The sequence below is a fragment of the Equus quagga genome, chromosome 7 (assembly GCF_021613505.1).
Source record: "Equus quagga isolate Etosha38 chromosome 7, UCLA_HA_Equagga_1.0, whole genome shotgun sequence".
Taxonomy (NCBI): Eukaryota; Metazoa; Chordata; class Mammalia; order Perissodactyla; family Equidae; genus Equus; species Equus quagga.
In genome coordinates this window covers 79,748,798-79,768,822 of record NC_060273.1, presented here as the reverse complement: position 1 = coordinate 79,768,822, position 20,025 = coordinate 79,748,798, and positions in this window count along the sequence as shown.

Genomic DNA, 20,025 nt, shown 5'->3' with positions numbered 1-20,025 from the left:
AAAAATTATTTGAGCAGAGAACTCATTCTTTTTCTTTGCAAGATGCCTACTTATATACAGTGGATCACTGTTCCAGGATTCCTGGTTGGGAAATGCCCTCCTAGACTTATTTAGGAGGGCAGCTAAGATTTCTGCAGAGAACAAAGTTCTCTGTGGCCAGTCAGCTCAGATGGCAACCACAGGATGCTAATTAACCAGGGTCAGGCAGCGGCTGACATTCCTAGGCTACATGAAGAAGCCATCCAACAGAGTTGGATAGCTTATTTCTTGCTTTTATTTCCCCTTGTCACTGTTCTTCTCTAGATCCTTTACATGTCAAGTCTGAACTGTCAAAACAGCCTTCTGACTAGTCTCCCTGCCAGCTGGCTCTCCTCTCCTGTCTATCCTGCACACCTGGCCAGATCTGTCTTCCTGAAACACAGTTTCGAGCTTGCCACTCTCCTGTCCCAAATGTATTAATTCAGCTTTCAAGATTGTCCTGGGTGGTCCTGGCCTACCTTCCCTTCTCCCTCCTCATGCCCTACATTCATTCATTCTAGATGAAGCTGAATCATTCTGGAGCCCCTCTATGCTTTGTGCGTGCTGCTTCCTCCAGCCAGTGCTTATAAAGCTCCTCACCTCCCTGTTTCCTCTTGTTAGAATCTTGTGTTCTCATTCATTCACTTATCCATTCAACAACCATTTATTTTGTATGCCCAGTCCTGTGCTAGAATAAGACAGTCCTTAACTTCAAGGAGCTAATAAAAACAGATAAATACAGGGTGATATGTACTATGATAGAGTGATGCTTAGGGTTTCATGGGTGGGGCACCTATCCCTGCCTGTGGCACAGGAGGCAGGTCAGAGTAGGCTTCCTGGAGAAAGGGATGTTGACGTTTAAAGGGTGAAAGGTATTAGTCATTTGAGGGCATGTGGTGTGCTGGGATCTGGCCAAGAATGTGTTAGGTACCTGGGTCTCTGCTGCAGCACAAACCCGACGGGTTCTCCCTAACCTCCCTGTCCTCAGGGAGAATGTCAAGCTGATCTTGTTGACCTGGGAAGACAGGAGAGGGGAAATCACTTGTGCTCATCATAGCATTGGGGTCTGGGGCTGGGATGAGGAAAAGGACAATGACTGACATGCTCTTTGCATCATATGGTTCAACAACCTCCCGTAGCTCCCAAGTCTTCTGTAAGTGATGCACACCAATGGAGGAGCTTGGTTGCCAGGGGCAACCCCAGAAGTCAGCCTCATTCCAAAGGCAGTCACTGAAGCCCCTTGCCCCAGGGCCTCGTAGTTTGGCCCTGATAGACAACAGGTACGTGACTCATCTCAGCCAGTCCCTGTGGAAAGCAACAGGACAGGGCCATTGTGCTCAGGTGGGTCTGAGTGAAGAGTGTGGAAGATATCCCAGCCACTCAGCAGGATCCTGAGAAAAGACTCACAAAACAGTGGATGGCAAAAACAAAAACAAATAACAGTAGATGGCATTTTAATCCACAAGAATATTTAATATGAGTAACATACCTGTTTTTCTGAGACATGGCCTAATTTACTTCAGGCCTCAGGCTTAGTACATTACCATTGACAACCTGCAGGTCTGATGTATGTGTGTGTAGGTCTGCAGTGCTAATGAGACTGTAGATGTAGTGACTCCTCTTGTTCATAGTTTTCCTACTCCACCAATGTTTCTCCTTTTCCTGAGCTAGGACTTGTGATCTGGGAATATGTGGCCTATCTAGGGGAGAAGGCAGAGCAAAGCGTGTAGGCTTCTTTGACAGGGAGAGTGTGCTCTTGCTGCAACTGACATGTAATTTGGTTTACCGAGGCTCCCTGCTTCTTTTTCTCGTTCCTGCTGTTCTGTCTGCTTCAGTTGCCTGCTGCTCTCTCCACAGTGAGGGAAGCCTGCGATATGTAGATTCAAAGCACCTGGGTTTCAGTTTCTGCTCTTTGACTTGGGCAATATATTTAATCAGCTTGAGCCTCAGTTTCTTTATCTGTAAAATAGAAACAGTAGCACCTGCCCTACCCAATCACAGGGTTATTGTAAATATCAAATGAGATAACTTATGAGAAAGTGTTTTGTAAACTATAAGTAGCAATAGTAGAAGAAGTAGCAGCTGCTGCCAGTTATTGAGTGGTTACTGTGCCTATTGCTGTCCTCTTTATTTACATTATCTCCTTTTAGTCAAGATATTATTATTTTTCCTCTTTTTTTTTTTGAGGAAGATTAACCCTGAGCTAACTACTGCCAATCCTCCTCATTTTGCTGAGGAAAACTGACCCTGAGCTAACATCCATGCCTATCTTCCTCTACTTTATACATGGGACGCCTACCACAGCATGGCTTTTGCCAAGCAGTGCCATGTCCGCACCCGGGATCCGAACCTGGGAACCCCTGGCCGCCGAGAAGCGGAACGTGTGAACTTAACCGCTGTGCCACTGGGCTGGCCCCCAAGATATCATTATTTTTATTCAGATTCTCTCTGCTCTTTAAGAGTGAGCTCACAATTCACTTTCCCATGAGTTTCTTTGAGAGCTCTTGCTCGTGTTGCTTCCTAGCTTCTCTGAACTCGTTTGCACCATTTAGGTTAACCACCTGGTTTGTACCATCTAGGTGGTTAACCTAGAAATAACCATTATTTCTCAAGTTCACATTCTCTTTCCCCAGCTGGATTATAAACTCCTTAAGGGTAGGGACTAGGTGCGCTATTTCACTTGCCTTCCCCAAGATACTAAACATATAGTAGGTGCACTAGAAAACTTAAGATTGAAAATTTCTGGCCACATAGCTATTGCATAAATCGGGAATTCCCTATATTTTGCAAAGCAAAGCCCTGGGTGGAGAGTTAGTTGTTACTCTCTGTCTCTGTCACCAGGAAAGGACCCATCTGCTCAATTCAGGTTGATAATCATCACCTTTACAAAGCCTTTACCAAGCTCCTAGACTGAGAATTCTGATGGCAGAACCTGCCTTCAGGAACACTAATAATGTTACTCACTACTTCCCCTTCCATACCCTTGCCTTGCTCCATACCCTTGTCTTGCTCCATACTTTTCTCCATGCTCATACAAATATATACACATGAATTCTATTATTAAAAGATAGAGTGACTCCTCTTTAAGACTCCAGAGGATAGCAAAGAAGACTAGAGTTAGATATCAGGAATAACTTTCCTCTCACCTCAGTATGGAGCCTCAGGAGCAGGGCTATATGGACACTATAGATCCTTTAAGAAGAGAATCTTCCTCCTTTCTAATTTTTAGCTTAGCTCAAATCACTGCCTCTGGCCCAGTGTGCCCCAAACACATGAGCCTCCTTTCTCGTCTTAGGACCTGCCATGTCCGGTCTAGCTTTAGGGCCTTTGTACTAGCTGTTCCCTCAGCCTGGAAGCTGCTGCTCAGAGATCTTTGCCTGGCTGGCACCTTCATATCATTCAAGTCTCAGCCTAAATTACAAGTCTTTCCTGATCTCCCAATTTAAAATAGCTTCCTTGGGGGGAAAATATAGACTATACACATGTATTTGCTTTTTATATGAATAACTTTTTCTGGAAGGATGCACAAGAAATTAACATTTGTTGCTTATAGGGAGGAAAACTGGATGGCTGGGAAACAGGGCTGAAAGAGAGACTTCTCTTCATTTCCTTTTCTATTTCTTCTTCTAAATTTAGACTCACTGAATATATTATCTATTCAAAAATTAATTTAAAAATACAAATAAGGGGCTGGCCCTGTGGCCGAGTGGTTGAGTTCGTACTCTCCACTTCGGCAGCGCAGGCTTTCGCCGATTTGGATCCTGGGCGTGGACATGGCACCGCTCATCAAGCCATGCTGAGGTGGCATCCCACATGCCACAACTAAAAGGACCCACAACTAAAAATATATACAACTATGTACTGGGGGGATTTGGGGAGAAAAAAACAATAAAAAAATACAAATAAAAGGAGAAAAAAATAAAGTAGCCCCTTGCGAAGCTCTTTATTTACTTTATGAATTTTATTTACAAAATTGATGGTGGGCCATTGTTTGCTGAACCACTCCCTGCTCTGTCATATCATCTTGTTTGATATACATCCTGGTACTGCTTATTAGTTTACTCCTTTCTTATTTGCCTTCTTCTGCTAGAATGCAAGCTCCATGAAAGCAGCGTGCTTTTCTGTCTTGTTACTACCATATCCCTCACCCAGAACAGTTTCTGGCTCATAGTAGGTCCTCAATAAATACTTGTTGATTGACTGAATATTTGAATTTGTCTAGGCTGAAGGGAAGAGCAGCCTTGTTTAGAAGGAGATAAAATAAGGTAAACATTTGGTGGCAGCCCCTCCAAGAAGAATAATATCTAGTTTGTTTATCCTCAAGAAAGACCAATCTGTAGTTCTTGTCTCAAGGAGTAGCTGTTCATGCCTGATCCTGAAAGCAGATGCAAAACTGAGTACGTGACCTCCTAGGACATGTTCCAGAAGGTAGAGAAACCAATGGAGTCACCATTTTTCAGTCTAGGAAGAAGAAAAAACACCACACACACACACACACCCTTACCCTACATCTAGGGAAAGTGCTCAGTTGGCAAATTGAGCTTTGCAGACAGTAGCCTCTGAGGGAATGAGGGAATGGACTCTCACTGCCAGAATGAGAGTAACAGCCGGGACCTGGGTAGGGGGAGGAGATGGGCGAAGGGGAAGGAGGGAGTTTGGCACATTACAACTTAGGCGGCACATTGCCCTGAACAAACAGCCTACATCACCGTGTGCTGATTAATTTTTAAAATGTTTCTGAATCAACTCATTCTCTGCATGTCCGGGGCTGGGCTTTTCACAGCCATGCAGCACACTGGCCAAGAAAGTGTGGGGTCCTGAAGGAGAAATAGCTCTCCATGAGTCACCCAGACTGGGCACTGCCTACCCAGGGCAAACCCTGCTGCAAAGGAGCTGGGCCCATCCCACAATGCTTGGAGGTTGAGCAGAGGGTCAGAAGACTCAGGCTACATCACTTTTTTTCTCCCTTGGAATGTCAACTGGGAGGTTCCTCATCTTCTAACTTACCCCAACACTATCTTCACAACCAGACATGGTCTGATGCTCACGCAGAGGAAGATGAGTGGGCTCCCAGTGGAGTGCTCTTGAGAAGCAGTGGAAAGGGCAAAGGTTTTGGAGTTACCCAGGCATGGAGGTGAATACGGCTCCATCCCCTGCTAGCCTTGTAATTTTGATCAAGTCGTGTAAAATCCCTGAACCTAAGCTTTCTCAACTTTCTCTACAATAACACCTTGTGGAGTTATTTAAATTAAAATAAAATAATATGCATAAAGTATAAAGAATAGTGTAGACACCTAATAGAAGGATTTAGGGAGGCAGGAAGGCAGTGTACTTGCCCAGCAGTGTCTAGGAAGGAGAAGGATTGTCTACCTTAGACTAGCTACTTGCAGCTGAGCTCATAAAGCCTCATCTAACACTGTTGATCTTGTCCTTTTGACTTTCCTGATCGGGGTCTAGCTTGGCAATGTTGGTTTCTCTGTATTTCAGCCTGGTATTCAGATGTATCAACTGGTTTTCATTCACTGGTTCCTCTGGAGCTTTGAAAGAGCTTTAAGAGGACATTGAATCCTTTCTCCTTCATTCATATGGAAGAGCTTCGCCCTCAGACAAGCCCAGGACATCAGCTGAGACTGAGGGGAGAAATGAGGCCACAGCCTGGGCGCTATAGCTCACACTTCCCCTGCCCTCTAGCTGGGACTTGTGTCTACATCTTCCAGGGTGTGCTGCTGGAGCCCTGGGAGGGAGCCTGTGGGTGCTCTGTGAGGTGAGGGTTAAGCAGTCTGCTGGCTCTGACATTGGTGGTCCCCCTGCTTCAAGTGCTGAGTGATAACGGAGCCTATGTACTCAAGATTTGCCATTCTCTTATACCACAAGTATGTCCAGCACCCAGCAGCATTCTCTGGCCCATCAGAAGGGAGAGGGATAAAAGGAGGGGCACCTAGGGCATGTATTGCTTTGGACAGATCTGTGCCAGTGTTGACATGGGATTTCCTGCCTGAGTGTTACTGAGTACCTGCTGAGTTCCAGGCCTATGTACATGTATTTGTGTGTGTGTGTGTGATATGGGTGGGTTTGGGGGCAGTGCACAGTTCTGTGTGTATACAGATGCTCTGGGTACATATGAGGTTCAGCACTAGAGGGGCTTCCAGGATTTGTCTGTAGCTTCATCTCAAGCCCCCTCCCCCCAACCGCCTCCCAGCTCCTAGAGGGGGTGCTGTAATTCAGCCCTCAGGCTACCTAGCTGTATTCCCCTCCCCACAACCCACCAGCCTCTCATTCTGTCACAACAAGGAGCTTTGGCAGAAAGGGAGGGAGCGTGGGTGCTGCAGAGAGAAAAACACCCCAAAGTTTCAGTAAAATGGCAAGAGAGATGCCAGCACACAGGGAGCAGGAGCCTTCTGTTTCTCACAGCCTGCACTGCTGGGCTGGGGGACATATACCATGATTTCCTTTCCTTCCTTCCTCCTTCTTTCTCTTCCCTCCCTGGGTGATATTTAGGAAAGGGAGACCTGCAGTGACAGGAGAAAAGGAAGAAAGATGATTTTCTGAGGGACCAACATCTTCTGTTCCTACCAGGCAGTTCTGGGCTCTGCTTGCTTTGGGCAAAGTGGAGTGTGCTTATCTGTGTGTGTGTGTGTGAAAGAGAATGTATGTGAGTGTGTGTGTGAGAGTGTGTTGTTAGTATATGAGTGTGTGTGTGTGTGTTTGGGGAGCAGTAAAGATAAAGGACAGAGAGAATAGAAAGAAGCAAACACAGGATTGGTTAGATATCTGCCTTGGATAACCCATACATAAATAATTGAATATTGACTGTATTTGTGCAATGGGTTGGCCATTACCTAATATTATGCAACATTAAAATAAAGATACATAGAAGAAAAAACCTCAAGATTGACATTTTTCTTCATGTGTTTGAAATTAGGGCATTTCACTTGAGCAATGGCTCCTTTTTGATAAGCTCATTTACTCAAAGCTTGGGAATACAGTTTTGTGATCATTTCACCTAAATAAGGACTGGAATTCATTGTAGTACTATTTGCTTACAAAATATTTGAGTTTGTAAACAAGATCCTAAGGGAAATGTTTATCCCATTCAAGAAAACAAGTTACTTTTCACATCTTTGAAGTATCTATTTGCATTCCAACAATATGGTACTTATAAATCACTCCTTTCTAGCAATTCATTAAGGCAACTCCTAGAGGCAATACTTTAAAAAAACAATAGTTAAGCTGTATTTCTTTATTTAAAAGCCTATAATGGGTTTGAACAGTTTATCTGACTTACTGGTGTCTATTCATATATGATCATAATAACTTCTAACATTTATTGGATGCTCATCATGCACCAGGCCCTGCATTAAATGCTTTACATACAGGTTCTCATTTGGTCCTTCCAACCAGGGTGGTATTTTTACTTTACAACTAAGGCATAGAGAAGTTGAGTAGCTTAACCAAGTTCATGTAGGTAGTAAGTGTCAGGGCGGAGCTTAAATTCAGGTTTCCACTCCAAAGCCCTCTGCCTTACCCCACATGCTCTGTCCCTTTCTATTTACTGCCCGAAGATGTGAAAGCATGCTGGCAAGAGAAACAGTTACGCAGGTGCCTACAGAAGGTCTGTCCCCACAGAATTCTTGGCTCCTGGTCCAGACCCAATCTGCAGGACCAGTGCCTTGGTTTTTGGGGTCAGCCCAGCTCAGGGATGATAATTCCTATTGTTGGGATGGGGGAGGATAAACTCAGCTGGGTTATGGCCCATAAATCTCCTTGGGATTTTTCAGTTCTCTCTGGGACAGCATGTTTTTGTAGAGTCATCTCTGATAGCATGTATAGGGACATTGGCAAGAGGAAATCAGCAAATGCAAAGCATATCATATAGTATATATTGAGCATCGTGATCGCCAACCCAGCTGAGAATGTGCTCAGAAGGTTCTGGGACGCGTATAGGACTTTGAGGAAGGGCAATGACCCTGAATTCCCTCTGGAAGGGATGAGAGAAAGGAGGAAAAGGGAGAAAAGGAAGGTGATGAGAAGAGGTGGAGGAGAGGGCATGAGGGGTATGTGTGACAGGGAGGAAGCATGCAACCTGATGAATAATGGAGAACAGCTTTATTACTTTGACTTTTTGAAATAAGAACTGGCTTTGAAGGTGGGGAGAGAGCAGCCTGGGAATAAATGAAACAAGAAAGAAAATTGAAGCCATCATTTTTGGCCTACTGATGAGCAGATGTCAGCATGCCCTCAGCCTCTTGTGGTATTCAGTGCTTTTCTAGAGATAAATGGTGGAGCTCGAAGAGGTTCCACTGGGGCCTGTACTGAAAACTCCAAGGCTGTATGATATTTTGGTTATGAGAAAAGAGGGCTGGAAGTTGGGGACCATTCATTTACTCTCTGAAGATTTTTTATTTGTTTAATTTTTTTGCTGAGGAAGATTAGCCCTGAGCTAACACCCGTACCAGTCTTCCTCTACTTTGTATGTGGGTCACTCCCACAATGTGGCTGACAAGTCATATACATCTGCACTCAGGATCCAAACCTGCAAACCTGGGCCACTGAAGCGGAGCATGCCGAACCCAACCACTATGCCACAGGGCTGGACTCCCTTTTTTTTCACTGAGGAAGATTAGCCCTGACCTAACACCTGTGCCAATCTTCCTCCACTTTATATGTGGGTCACCACCTGTGAACCCTGGACTGCCGAAGTGGAGTACGCCAAACTTAACCACTACACCACCCAGCTGGCCCCATGAAGATTTTGTTTTTTACATGACGTATTTCACTAGTTACCACTGGATTTAACTGAAAAACTGAAGGGAGATCGAGTAAAAATTTATAAAAGAAGAGGTTATGAGATACTGGGATCTCTACCAAGATGACTCTAAGGATGGATTGGTTGGGGGATCTAGAAGGGACAGAGTTGGAAACACTTTCACCAAGCCATTGAGAAGCCTAGTAGAGCAGAAAATACTTGGAGCAATCCTGCCTTCAAGTCTTCCCTTAGCAGAAGCCCCGCCCGCTCTAGGGGAGAGAGGCAGTTCAGACAATAGCTACCTGAATGGTCTGAGAGAGAGGCTGGCGCAAGGACCTAGCCTGGGACAGCAGTCCCTGTGCTGAAATTAATGAGTTCTCAGTGAAGACTCATTCCCTGAAAGGGAAGACAGGCAGAGTGTGCACTGGACACCAGGCATCCTCATCAAGAATTCTTTCTTTCTTTCTTTCTTTTTTTTTGAGGAAGATTAGCCCTGAGCTAACATCTGTGCCCGTCTTCCTTTACTTTATACGTGGGATGCCTGCCACAGCACGGCTTGACAATCAATGCATAGGTCCACACCCGGATCCGAACCAGCAAACCCCAGGCCACTGAAGCGGAGCATGCAAACTTAACCACTGTGCCACTGGGCTGGCCCCAAGAATTCTTCATTTGAATCTCCTCTGCATCTAGCCAAAGGGTGTTATTTACTAACAGGAGAGGAGAGCAAATATCACAACCTGATGGGTTAACCAAGGTCTGCAACCTCCTTTGGGGTGTACAGGTCCAAGACAGGGAGCAGTTTTGCCCCTGGGTAGACCCTGCTGACTCAAAGTCTACATAACCTGAACTCCTGCGTCTCACAGACAAGATTGAGAGCCTGGGATGGAAAAAGAAATTGGAGGGTGCTATGAGTGCCTGAATCCAAGTCCCAGGATTCTGCCAGACCAGACAACACTTGGATTCTCCTGTTGAAAGCCTTGTCCATAAACAATGCTAGAATCAGTAAGTACTTACTGAACACTTTTCAGGGTTATATGGGGGATACATTGAAAAAAAAAGAGACTGCCCCCATTCTCGAGGAAATTAACGTCCCTTCTGATGGACTTGGCCCTTCTTCAGCCCTTCCCTCTTCGTTGTTTTCACCTGTGTGTTTACCTCTACACTCTCCCTCACTCTTTTCTTGTCACCCTTGTTTTCTGGCCCTTCCCTGCTCCCTTAGGTCATTTTCTTCTCTGAATGTCTTTGTTTTTCCTCTCTGACTTGGTCTTCCCTGACCTCTGTGTACTTTGTCTCCGTCTTCCCAGCTCCCTTCCTGCCACGGGGTAATGATAAGCTGGCTGCACAGTTGGCTCCAGATTGCTGTAGGGCTCTAGGAGAGGTTAAAATTCTGTGGTCCTGCAAGTGTGTTTGGACTTCGACAGGCACAGGTATCCCTGATTTCCCAGAATTTACAAACTGCTCAAATGAATTAATCTGTCAGAGGCAGATGGTGCCTGGGTCAGAGGAGTTTTAGCTATGCCCAAGTTATATTAGAGATATGAGTCAAGAAGCACATCCTGCCCCCGCTTTTTAAGTATAATGGCTAAAAGACATGGAACAAGTTAATGTGGAATTGATGGGGGGGTGACTCATTAAAACTATAATAATAATTAGTAAGAAGGCAGAAAGACCATAGGAAAAGATAATTTCATGGGTAAGATATTATGTTTTCCCACATTTTATATTTGGCAAGTGTGTGGGAGTGATCAACACATCAGACTTTACTCACTTTTCAGCTACAACTTCATTTTCAGCAAAAGCCTAAATTTGAAGCCCTCAGTCCAGACTCTCTTTCCCTTTACTGAGCATCAAAGCCCCTGTTGGTGCTCTTGGCCTTGGTAACTTCAAGGTAGAGTTGAGGGGCCGGCCCCATGGCCGAGTTGTTAATTTTGCCCGCTCCGCTTCGGTGGCCCAGGGTTTCGCGGGTTCGGATCCTGGGCTTGGACATGGCACAGCTTATCAGGCTGTGTTGAGGTGGCATCCCACATGCCACAACTAGAAGGACCCACAACTAAAAATATACAACTATGAACCTGGGGGCTTTGGGGAGAAAAAGGGAAAATAAAATATTTTTTTAAAAAAAGGGTAGAGTTGAATGGGTTTGTATAAGTGACTTTGTTGGAAAATGATACCTGAATTTTCCTTGCTCAGCTCAGCAATGCTTCAGGCGCTAAAAGTAATAAAGGATGCATTGGAGTTTTGGTCAGAAAGCAGGATTATCTTGGACGGCTTTTCACACCCTACGAGAGAAGGAACCTGAATTTACTCCCCTAATACTTAGTTGCTTCTTCTTCTTTCTTTCTTTCTTTTTTTTTTTTCTGCTGAGGAAAATTCTCCTTGAGCTAAAAATCTGTTGCCAATCTTCCTCTTTTTGTATGTGAGCCACTGCCATAGCGTTGCCACTGACAGATGAGTCATGTAGATCCATACCTAGGAACTGAACCCAGGCCACTGAAGCAGAGCACACCAAACTTAACCACTAAGCCGCCAGGGCTGGCCCTCCATAGTTAGTTCTAACTCTGGACTGCCCAGCAAGAAAGGGAGGTTAGCTGGTTGGTTCATTATTTTTTCCCATTTATTTGTTTATTCACAAACAGTGCCAGACACTGGAGATGTGAGAAGAAAAAGTCAGGGTTGCTGTCCTCCAAGAGGCACAGTCTTGTAGGGGAGACAGGCATAGAAATAATCACAACCCAGTTTGGTAAGTGCTATTGTACAGGTAACATGTGATTTCAGAAGAGGGAACAGATAACATGAAAGAGAGGGAAACAGGCATTTAAGCTGGATCTGCTTAAAGGATGAGTTGGGAGTTGGCCAATCTGAAAGGAGGCAAAAAGCAGATTCCAGGCAGAGGGAACAGGAATTACAAAGGCACAAGAGAGCATGGTGAATGGGGAGAATGGTGAGTTTAGTATGAGTAGAGGTAAGGGACATCCTGCAGGAATGCCTAAAAAGAGCACTAGAAAGGGAAATTGGAGACCAATTGTGAAGGAACTGTTGTAGTATGCGAAGAAGTTTGGACTTTAACACAGAGATAGTGGGGATATACTGAAAGCTGTTAAACAAAGAGTAGGATAATCAGCTCTTTGCTTCATAAAGAGGTCACAGAGTAGAGTTGGGGTGGAGACAATTTGTTCCAGGGTGCCACGTACAACAGGGCTTGACGTCTATCCCCTATCATGATTCTCAACTGGGGAATACCTTCCTTCCTCCATTTTTCTCTTCTTTTCTTCCACGAAAACATGGTGAGCATTTATCATGAATCAGGCTCTGAGTTAGGTCCTGGGAAAACACAAATGGAAAAAAACCACTCCCTGCTCATAGGAGCTCATAGTCCGGTGTAGTTCTTCCCAAACTCCATTCAAGAGTAGTGCATTTCACTACTGTGGTGAAGTTAGAAAAAACAAGGACAATGTAGTGAGTCTTTAAAAAAAGCTAAGTATATTCAATACAAAACCTCTCCTCTTTAATGCGAGGTTATATTCTTATGTCCATACTTTCATGAAAAGATTTTCCTTGGCAAAATGAAAAGTCAGCAATCTTTTGTTATATCCCCAAAATTGTCTATGTGAGGGAAATTTACTGGTTAAAGGTTAATGTCCTCATTCCAATGGTGGGAGAAAGAGTAGGCCTTTTTCATGCAAAGGAGTTGGACCTGCCCAGGGAACATGGATTTACCAGACATGATGGAGACAAAAGCATGCTCTCATGCCACTTTTCATCCTCCCTAGACTCAGAAATAGAGCAGGGGGTGAGTTCGTGGTCCTAAGAGAGTTGGGATTCAGCAATTTCCTCTCTAGAGAGCAGCTGCTCCTCCTGACACGATAGAGGGGATGGCTGATGTTCCAGGAGCCCACAAGCCAGGGAGTTCTGGGTTCATCTCATCTAGTTGGGCGAAGGACTGCAATTCTACAGAAAGGTCTAGCAAGTGTAACAGAAAGAGCTGGTGAAATGGGAATGGGCTGCCCCAGAGTGAGGAGCCTCCGGCCCTGTCTTTTATTGGGTAATGGAATGTAGTCACCAGTTTTTATCAAAATTAGCTAACCATTCAGGGTTTCCCTAGGCCAGGCACAAATGACCTACCCACTAATCTCTGCAATCGTATCACTTAGCCAATCACACCCTTGCTGTCAACAAAGCATTAACATCTATACTCGAACTACTGCACTGTAACAAGGCCGCATCATCCTGTTTATAACTTATGGCTTATAGGTTTAAATTAATTCAGGAATCAATCTGGGGACCAAACAGAGAAAGTCTTGCTATAAGGTGGCTATTTGTTTAGTGAGTAAGTTGCCATGTGTGCTTGAAATCTAGAGGTTGGGGAGCCACTGATCTCATGGGAGAGTCAGACATGTAAGCAATTATTTCAGTACAGTGTAATAAAAAAGTACAAAGGCATTAATAACCATCGTATGGGGGAAAATGATGAGTTTAGTATGAGTAGAGATAAGGTGCATCTGGTGGGAGTGTCTGAAAAGGAGCCTAGAAGGGGATATTGGAGCCTGATTGTGAGAGCACAGACTGGGAGTAGATTCTTAGGAATTAACAGCTGAGGAGAGAGCTGCTGACCCAGGGACTAGGAGGCTGGGGGAGGCTTCCCCAAGGACCTGGCCCTTGGGATGGGTCTCTTGCCTAGCCCTCTGCTTTAAGGCTCGCTTCTCTCCTTCCTTTCCCCATGCCCCACATTTCTTCTGTATGCCAGGCCCAGAACATCCTCTCAGCCTGCTGTTCTAATTAGTTCATTTCATTTTATTTCTGCTGAGTTAGGAGCCTGTGAACTCAAGAGGAAATTCATGCAAAATACTTGACAAATTGAATGCGCTGGCATTTCAGAAACACTTCTGACCCTATCTGCCCCTTCATGCTTCCTTCCTCTAGCACGGCCCCAACTGCCTCAGACTGAAAAAGCAAGGGTAGGATATGCTGATGGAAAGAGGTGGTGGTGATGCGGGCTCAGCAAGCCAAGGAGTCGAAAAAAAGATTTCTTGGACTCTCAAGGTCTGGTTGTGGTGCTCTTTTATTCAGAGAATAGCATGGAGTGGCATGGGGACAGGACTCATGAGCAGTGAAGAGCTGCAATGGGTTGAGGGTAGGGCTAAATTTATAAGGCATAGGTATGTGAGTTATTTCTTCACAAGACAAAGGAAAGGTCATGTAAAAAAGTCGTTAAAATGGTATCAGTGCAGGTGAGGCCTGGTTATCAGGTGGCCGTATAACTTTGGATAGAAATCAGGTCATGAAGTCCTATACTTCCCGGAGGATGATGTAGATCAGTATGTAGGCCAGGACACCTTGGTCTTCTCTCCCTGGGGCAGCCTTGATCCACATCAATGGCACTGATGGAGTAAGGTGGTGTGTTTGGCTGACTCATTTGAGCCATTACTTTTTGAGGGAAGAGAGAAGGACAGGGTGGTGGCTTTCTGATGGGGGTTTTTCCTAGACCCTTTTGGGAACTGATGGGGTCTATCTCTACAGCTCCAAAATATTGTGAGTATGTGCAAGTCATAATGTTTCCTCTTCTTAGAGATATTTACGAGTTAGGAGAGAGACCTTATTCCAAGTTGTTTGTTCATGACATGGATAGAATGACCTCTTAAAATGAGGAGATTGCAATCTGTAAATCAGCAGTTCTCAAATGTTTTAGTCTCAGGATTCCTTTACACTCTTAAAAATTATTGAGGGCCTCCCAGAGCTTTTGTTTATATGAGTTATATCTATTGATATTTACTATAATAAAAATTAAAACTAAGAAATTAAGAGAATAGTTACTAATCTATTTAAAAATAACAATAAATCATTATATGTTAACCTAAATAACACATTTTGGTGAAAAAAGAGCTGTATTTCCCAAAACAAAAAACAATTAGTGATAAGATTGGCATGTTTTGCATTTTTGCAAATCTCTTCAATAGCTGGCTTAATAGAAGATACTTGGATTCTCACTTCTGCTTCTGCATTCAATCAGTGTCAATATGTTGTATTGGTTGAAATGTATGAAGAAAACCTGACCCTTAAAGTTGGAAAAAGGAGGAGTATTTTACCTTTCAAATAATTGTGTATATTTTTCTTTGATACTACACCAAGACTTGACATACAGTAATTTCTTAAAGGTTAGTTGCATTGTGGAATCCGAAACCATATCAATTTCTACTCTATTACATTAAAATCCAGTGGTTTATCTTGGACTTTGAATAGATTTTGTAACAGATCTTTTTTTAAAACAAAATTTTATTTTTCCTTTTCCTCCCAAACCACGCCCCCACCCCAGTACATAGTTGTGTAGTTTTAGTTGTGGGTCCATTCTGGTTGTGGCATGTGGGATGCCGCCTCAGCATGGCTTGATGAGTGGTGCCATGTCCGCGCCCAGGATTGGAACCAGCGATACTCTGGGCTGCTGAAGCAGAGCACGCAAACTTAACTACTCAGCCGTGGGGCCAGCCCCCTTTTTATTTTTAAGATTTTATTTTTCGATTTTGTAACAGACCTTGCACTTTGAATGACTTGTAATAGCATGCATTGGTCATTCAGAAAATATGATCCTCTGAGTTATACAGATCTTCCAAATGTTGATACATTTCATTCTACAATATTTTAAAAATCACATTCATTATATTACCATCAGTCTCATCAGAGAAGGCTTTTAGCATTGGGAAGCTGTCAGGTTCATAGTGGCAGATACAAGTGTTCCAAAATTCTAATTTTTGCTTGAAAGCTTGAATTTTATCATTGGCAACAAATGCTGTCAGTTGTTTTCCTTGAAGTGACAGGCTCACTTTGTTCATTTTTGGGAAGCTATCTGCCAAACACTCAAATCTGAATAATCTTAGTTTGTCTTTCAATCATTCTTTCAAGTAAAAATTATGTTGCATGAAAAAAGAGGCTAGTTCAGCTTGAAACTCAAATAATTGGAGAACTACTTTTCCTGGAGACAACCACTGTACTTGAGATGCAGCAGAAGTACTTTATGTGTACTTCCTATTTCATCAGACAGAATATTAAAAAGATGTACTTAAGGGTTGAGATTTAGTAAAAATTAATGATTTTTACTGTTTTATCAAGGACATTCCTAGGTAAAAGTAAAAATTTTTTTACTGCACATATATGAAGAATACAAGGACTATGCTAGTACAGTTTAGCACGACTGCTTTGATTTGTGCTAAGGTGCAAGTTATTATACCCACTATTGCTTTTTCACTGTCACTGCAAATGCCCACACAGTGAAAAGGCAAATAATGTCTTAATAGTGTTATGAAAATAGTTTTGACTTTGTGGACCCTTATGGTCTTGGCGACCTCCCAAGGGTCCATGGATCACACTTTGAGAACCACTGCCCCAAATGACATGTCTAAGTTCCTCAGGGTTTGACCTTAGGTCCTCTTTTCTTCTCTCTCTTTACTCTCTCTGTAGGTGAACTCATCTACTGTCTTTGAACTACCTCTGAGCAAATGACCCACACGGTTGTTATCTCCAGCCCTGACCTCTCCCTGGAGCTCCAGACCCATGTATCCAGCTGCCACCTCAACATAGGCAGTTGGATGTCTCAAAAGCTCTTCAAAGGCAACCTGTCTAAGACTTCACTTGTAGTCTTCTCCCTTGTGTTGTCTCATACAAGCTGAAATCCTTGTCCTTACCACATTTACCCTCCCCCTATATACAATCAATCACCAAGTCCTGTTAATTCTACCTCCTATGTATCTTTTTAGTCTTTAACTTCTCTCTGTCTCCACGACCATTACCACTACCAAAGTCTAAGACACCATTATCTCTTGCTGGAATTATCACAATGGTCTCTCTTCAATCTATCCTCCTCATTGTAGCTGAGTGATTTTTTTTTTTTTTTTTGAGGAAGATTAGCCCTGAGCTAACATCCGTGCCCATCTTCCTTTATTTTATGTGGGATGCCTGCCCACAGCATGGCTTGCCAAGCAGTGCCTAGGCCCGGTGAACCCTGCTTGGGCCACTAAAGTGGAACATGTGAACTTAACCGCTGCGCCACCAGGCCGGCCCCATGAGTGATCTTTTTACAACACAAATCTGACCATGCCAAAGTCCTGCTTAAACCCTTCAATGACCTCCTATTGCTCTCAAGATGAAGGTGAAAATCTTTAATGTTGTCCAACACCCCAATCCACGTCATGTTCTTTGGTATATGTTCTCCTAGAATATGTTCCCTTCCTTCGTAACACTTATTATGGTTTATACTGACATATTCATGAGTGGGATTGTTTGATTAGATTCTCTCCTGATGAGATTTTAAGTTCCATAAGAACAGATATTTTATAAGTATTTTCTGAGTCAAGGATCAAATGAGGCCTAGGATGACTCCTCTGAGTATAGATTAACCACTGATAAACAAGTCTTCTGCCCCAGGCTCCTGAGTTGGAGGAAGACTTATTTTTATTTTTATAGTCTCATAGCATTTCAAAGAAAAATGCTGCCTTGTCTCAGGCTTTCCATCAAAGTGTCCTCCTAAGCATGGGCACACATTTATCTTCCTTTTGACACAGGAGCCCTTTTTGCTCCCCATCACTCATGTTGTCAATGGCTCTTGCAGAGTGTTAGCTAGCATTACTGGCCCTTCAGGAATATAAAAGAGGACATCTCATCTCTCTCTCCCACTAGGTGCTTGGCTAGGAGGCCCATTTCAGCAAGAGAGAATAAAATATATCAAATGGAGGTGCCAAGAGGGAAACAAAAAGAGAATGAGTCATGATGTTTGTCCTCAGGGAGACTTCAATCTGCTACAGAAGACAGAACCCCATCTTGGGTTTTCTTGAGCTGAGGTCAATATAGCACTGGAAGTGGCCTTTCCTATAGGAGGGAAGGGAAGCCAATATTTCTTAAGTACCTACTGTGTTATTAAGCACTTACCAAACACTTTTTTTTTTTTTGAGGAACATTAGCCCTGAGGTAACTGCTGCCAATCCTCCTCTTTTTGCTGAGGAAGACTGGCCCTGAGCTAACATCCGTGCCCATCTTCGTCTACTTTCTATGTGGGACGCCTGCCACAGCATGGCTTGCCAAACGGTGCCATGTCCGCACCCAGGATCTGAACCAGCTAACCCCGGGCCACCGAAGCGGAACGTGCACACTTAACCACTGCGCCACTGGGCCAGCCCCTACAGTCAGCTTTGAAGAGAGGTACCAATTTAAAGAAGGATGTGTGAGGGAACCTCTCCTGCTGGTTGCTGTGAGGTGGTCTAAAGACTGTTTAATAGTACCTGGCCTGGTTTTGTGAATCCTTCCTGAGACATACAAACCATGCTAGCTAGAAGCCCTCCCACTGCCAACCACAGTTTGGAGTGTGATATCATGTGTGAAGTCACTAGTCATCAGTGACATCACTCAGTGATGCCATTCTCATAATGGCCCTAGACCTTGGGCAGCTCAGGGTGGGGAACTACAAGAACACAGGCTTTGGAATTGGGCAGATTGGGATTCAAATCTTCCTGCCTATCTGTCCTTGGGACAGACAGCATTGCTTTCTTTCTGTCTGTTCCTCAGTGTCCTCGTTGGTAAAGAAGGGGATAATTCCGACCTCACAATAAGGACTCCAACAGATAAATATGCAAGACCCCACAGTAGGGGGAGTTAGTGTTTAATGGGTGCAGAGTTTTAGTTGTGTAAGATGAAAACATTCTGGAGGGGGATGGTGGTGATGGTTGCACAACAATGTGAGGGTACTTAATAACACAGCACTGTATGCTTAAAAATGGTATATTTTGTTATGTATATTTTACAATTAAAAAAAAAGACTTTACATTGGTCTCCCATGTAGCAGGTGCCTTATTAATGCTGGTTTCCATCTTCATTCCCTATAGCAGAAGCTAAGGTCTGGTCAATCCTGGTGCCCTTAAACCAAGGCAACCTCTGGCCTCTCCTCCAAGACCTGAGGCCCACCACAGCCCCCTGCCCTAGAGAGCTTGAGGCCCATCGGGGCAATGAAGTAAAGTCCCCAGACCTGGGAGATCAGGACTGCTATGAACCGAACACTTTCCAGGGAAAGAGGCCAGGACTTGAGGCTGCTAGGACAGAGGAGAGCTGGGTCTGAGATTTGACCAGGCCCTGCCTCAGGATGCCAGGCCACAGGACATTGACCAGGGCTCTGACTGCGGGGGCTCTCTTCCCTGGAGAGAGGAGCACCAGGAAGGCTCCACATCGGGGAAGAGTGGATGGTTGAGCTGCATCTCTGCTGGAAACCTCAGAGCTCTTCTGGGAGGGCTCCCTTCTCTCTAGTCATCAGTTTTCTGATCACGCCACTAACAATGCTCATTGTGTGCTGTGTGGAGCTGGCCTGGTGCCCCCACCCCTTCCTCACAGCAACCTCCCTGCCTCCTCCAAAGCTGGTGCCTGTGTTAATATGATAATACTGTGATAATGGCCTGGAGATGACTTTAGCTAACTGATTAGGCCCTCTGGAATGGCATCCAAGGCACTGCCTTAATTCTCCCTGGTGAGGAGGCAGCCAGGGCCCAGGGCTGGAGCACTGGCACTGGCTGGGAAATCGCATCCCGGAAAGCACTGAGGGGGAAAATTGGAAGTATCAGAATTTCCCAGGTTGCTATTCCACAGAGGCCAAACATCGTTAGCAGCAGCACTAATTATGATCCAGGAGAGTCAGGCCTGGCTGCCCAGCCTGCCCAGGCGGTCCTTGAGAGCGGCCTTGGGAGCCAGCAGGGCAGAAGCAGAGCTGCAGGGAGGCCTGAGCTCTGAAGCCAGTGGAATCCGGGAGAGACTGCAGAGCTGTTCAGACGCATGGAGAAGGGGAGCTGGGTAAGGTTCAGTTGCTGGGTGCTCTCATACCTTTCAGAATGCTTGGAACTGTGATAGGAATGGTGGAAGTTAGATTGCTGGAATGATTCAGAGGAATTCAGAGTTGTCTCTATTTCCTCTCTTCTCATTCTCTCTTGTTCTCAATGCTCCACTGAAAATTCTCTTGTCAATGTCACCAGTGACTTCCCTGTTTCCAGTTTCAGTGGTCATCTCTTAGTCCTCACCTTACTCATCCTAGCAGTAGCATTTGACACAGAAGGTCACTCGTTCCTTCTTAAAACACTCTTCATTTGGCTTCCAAGACACTTCTCCCTCAGTTCTCCTCCTACCTCCATAGTCTCCTGTGCTGGCTCCTCCTCATCTTCCTCATCTCTGGGAGGCCACGGGACTATCGTCACACCTCTCTGTTCTTTATCCACTCTCACTCCTTACGTCATCACATC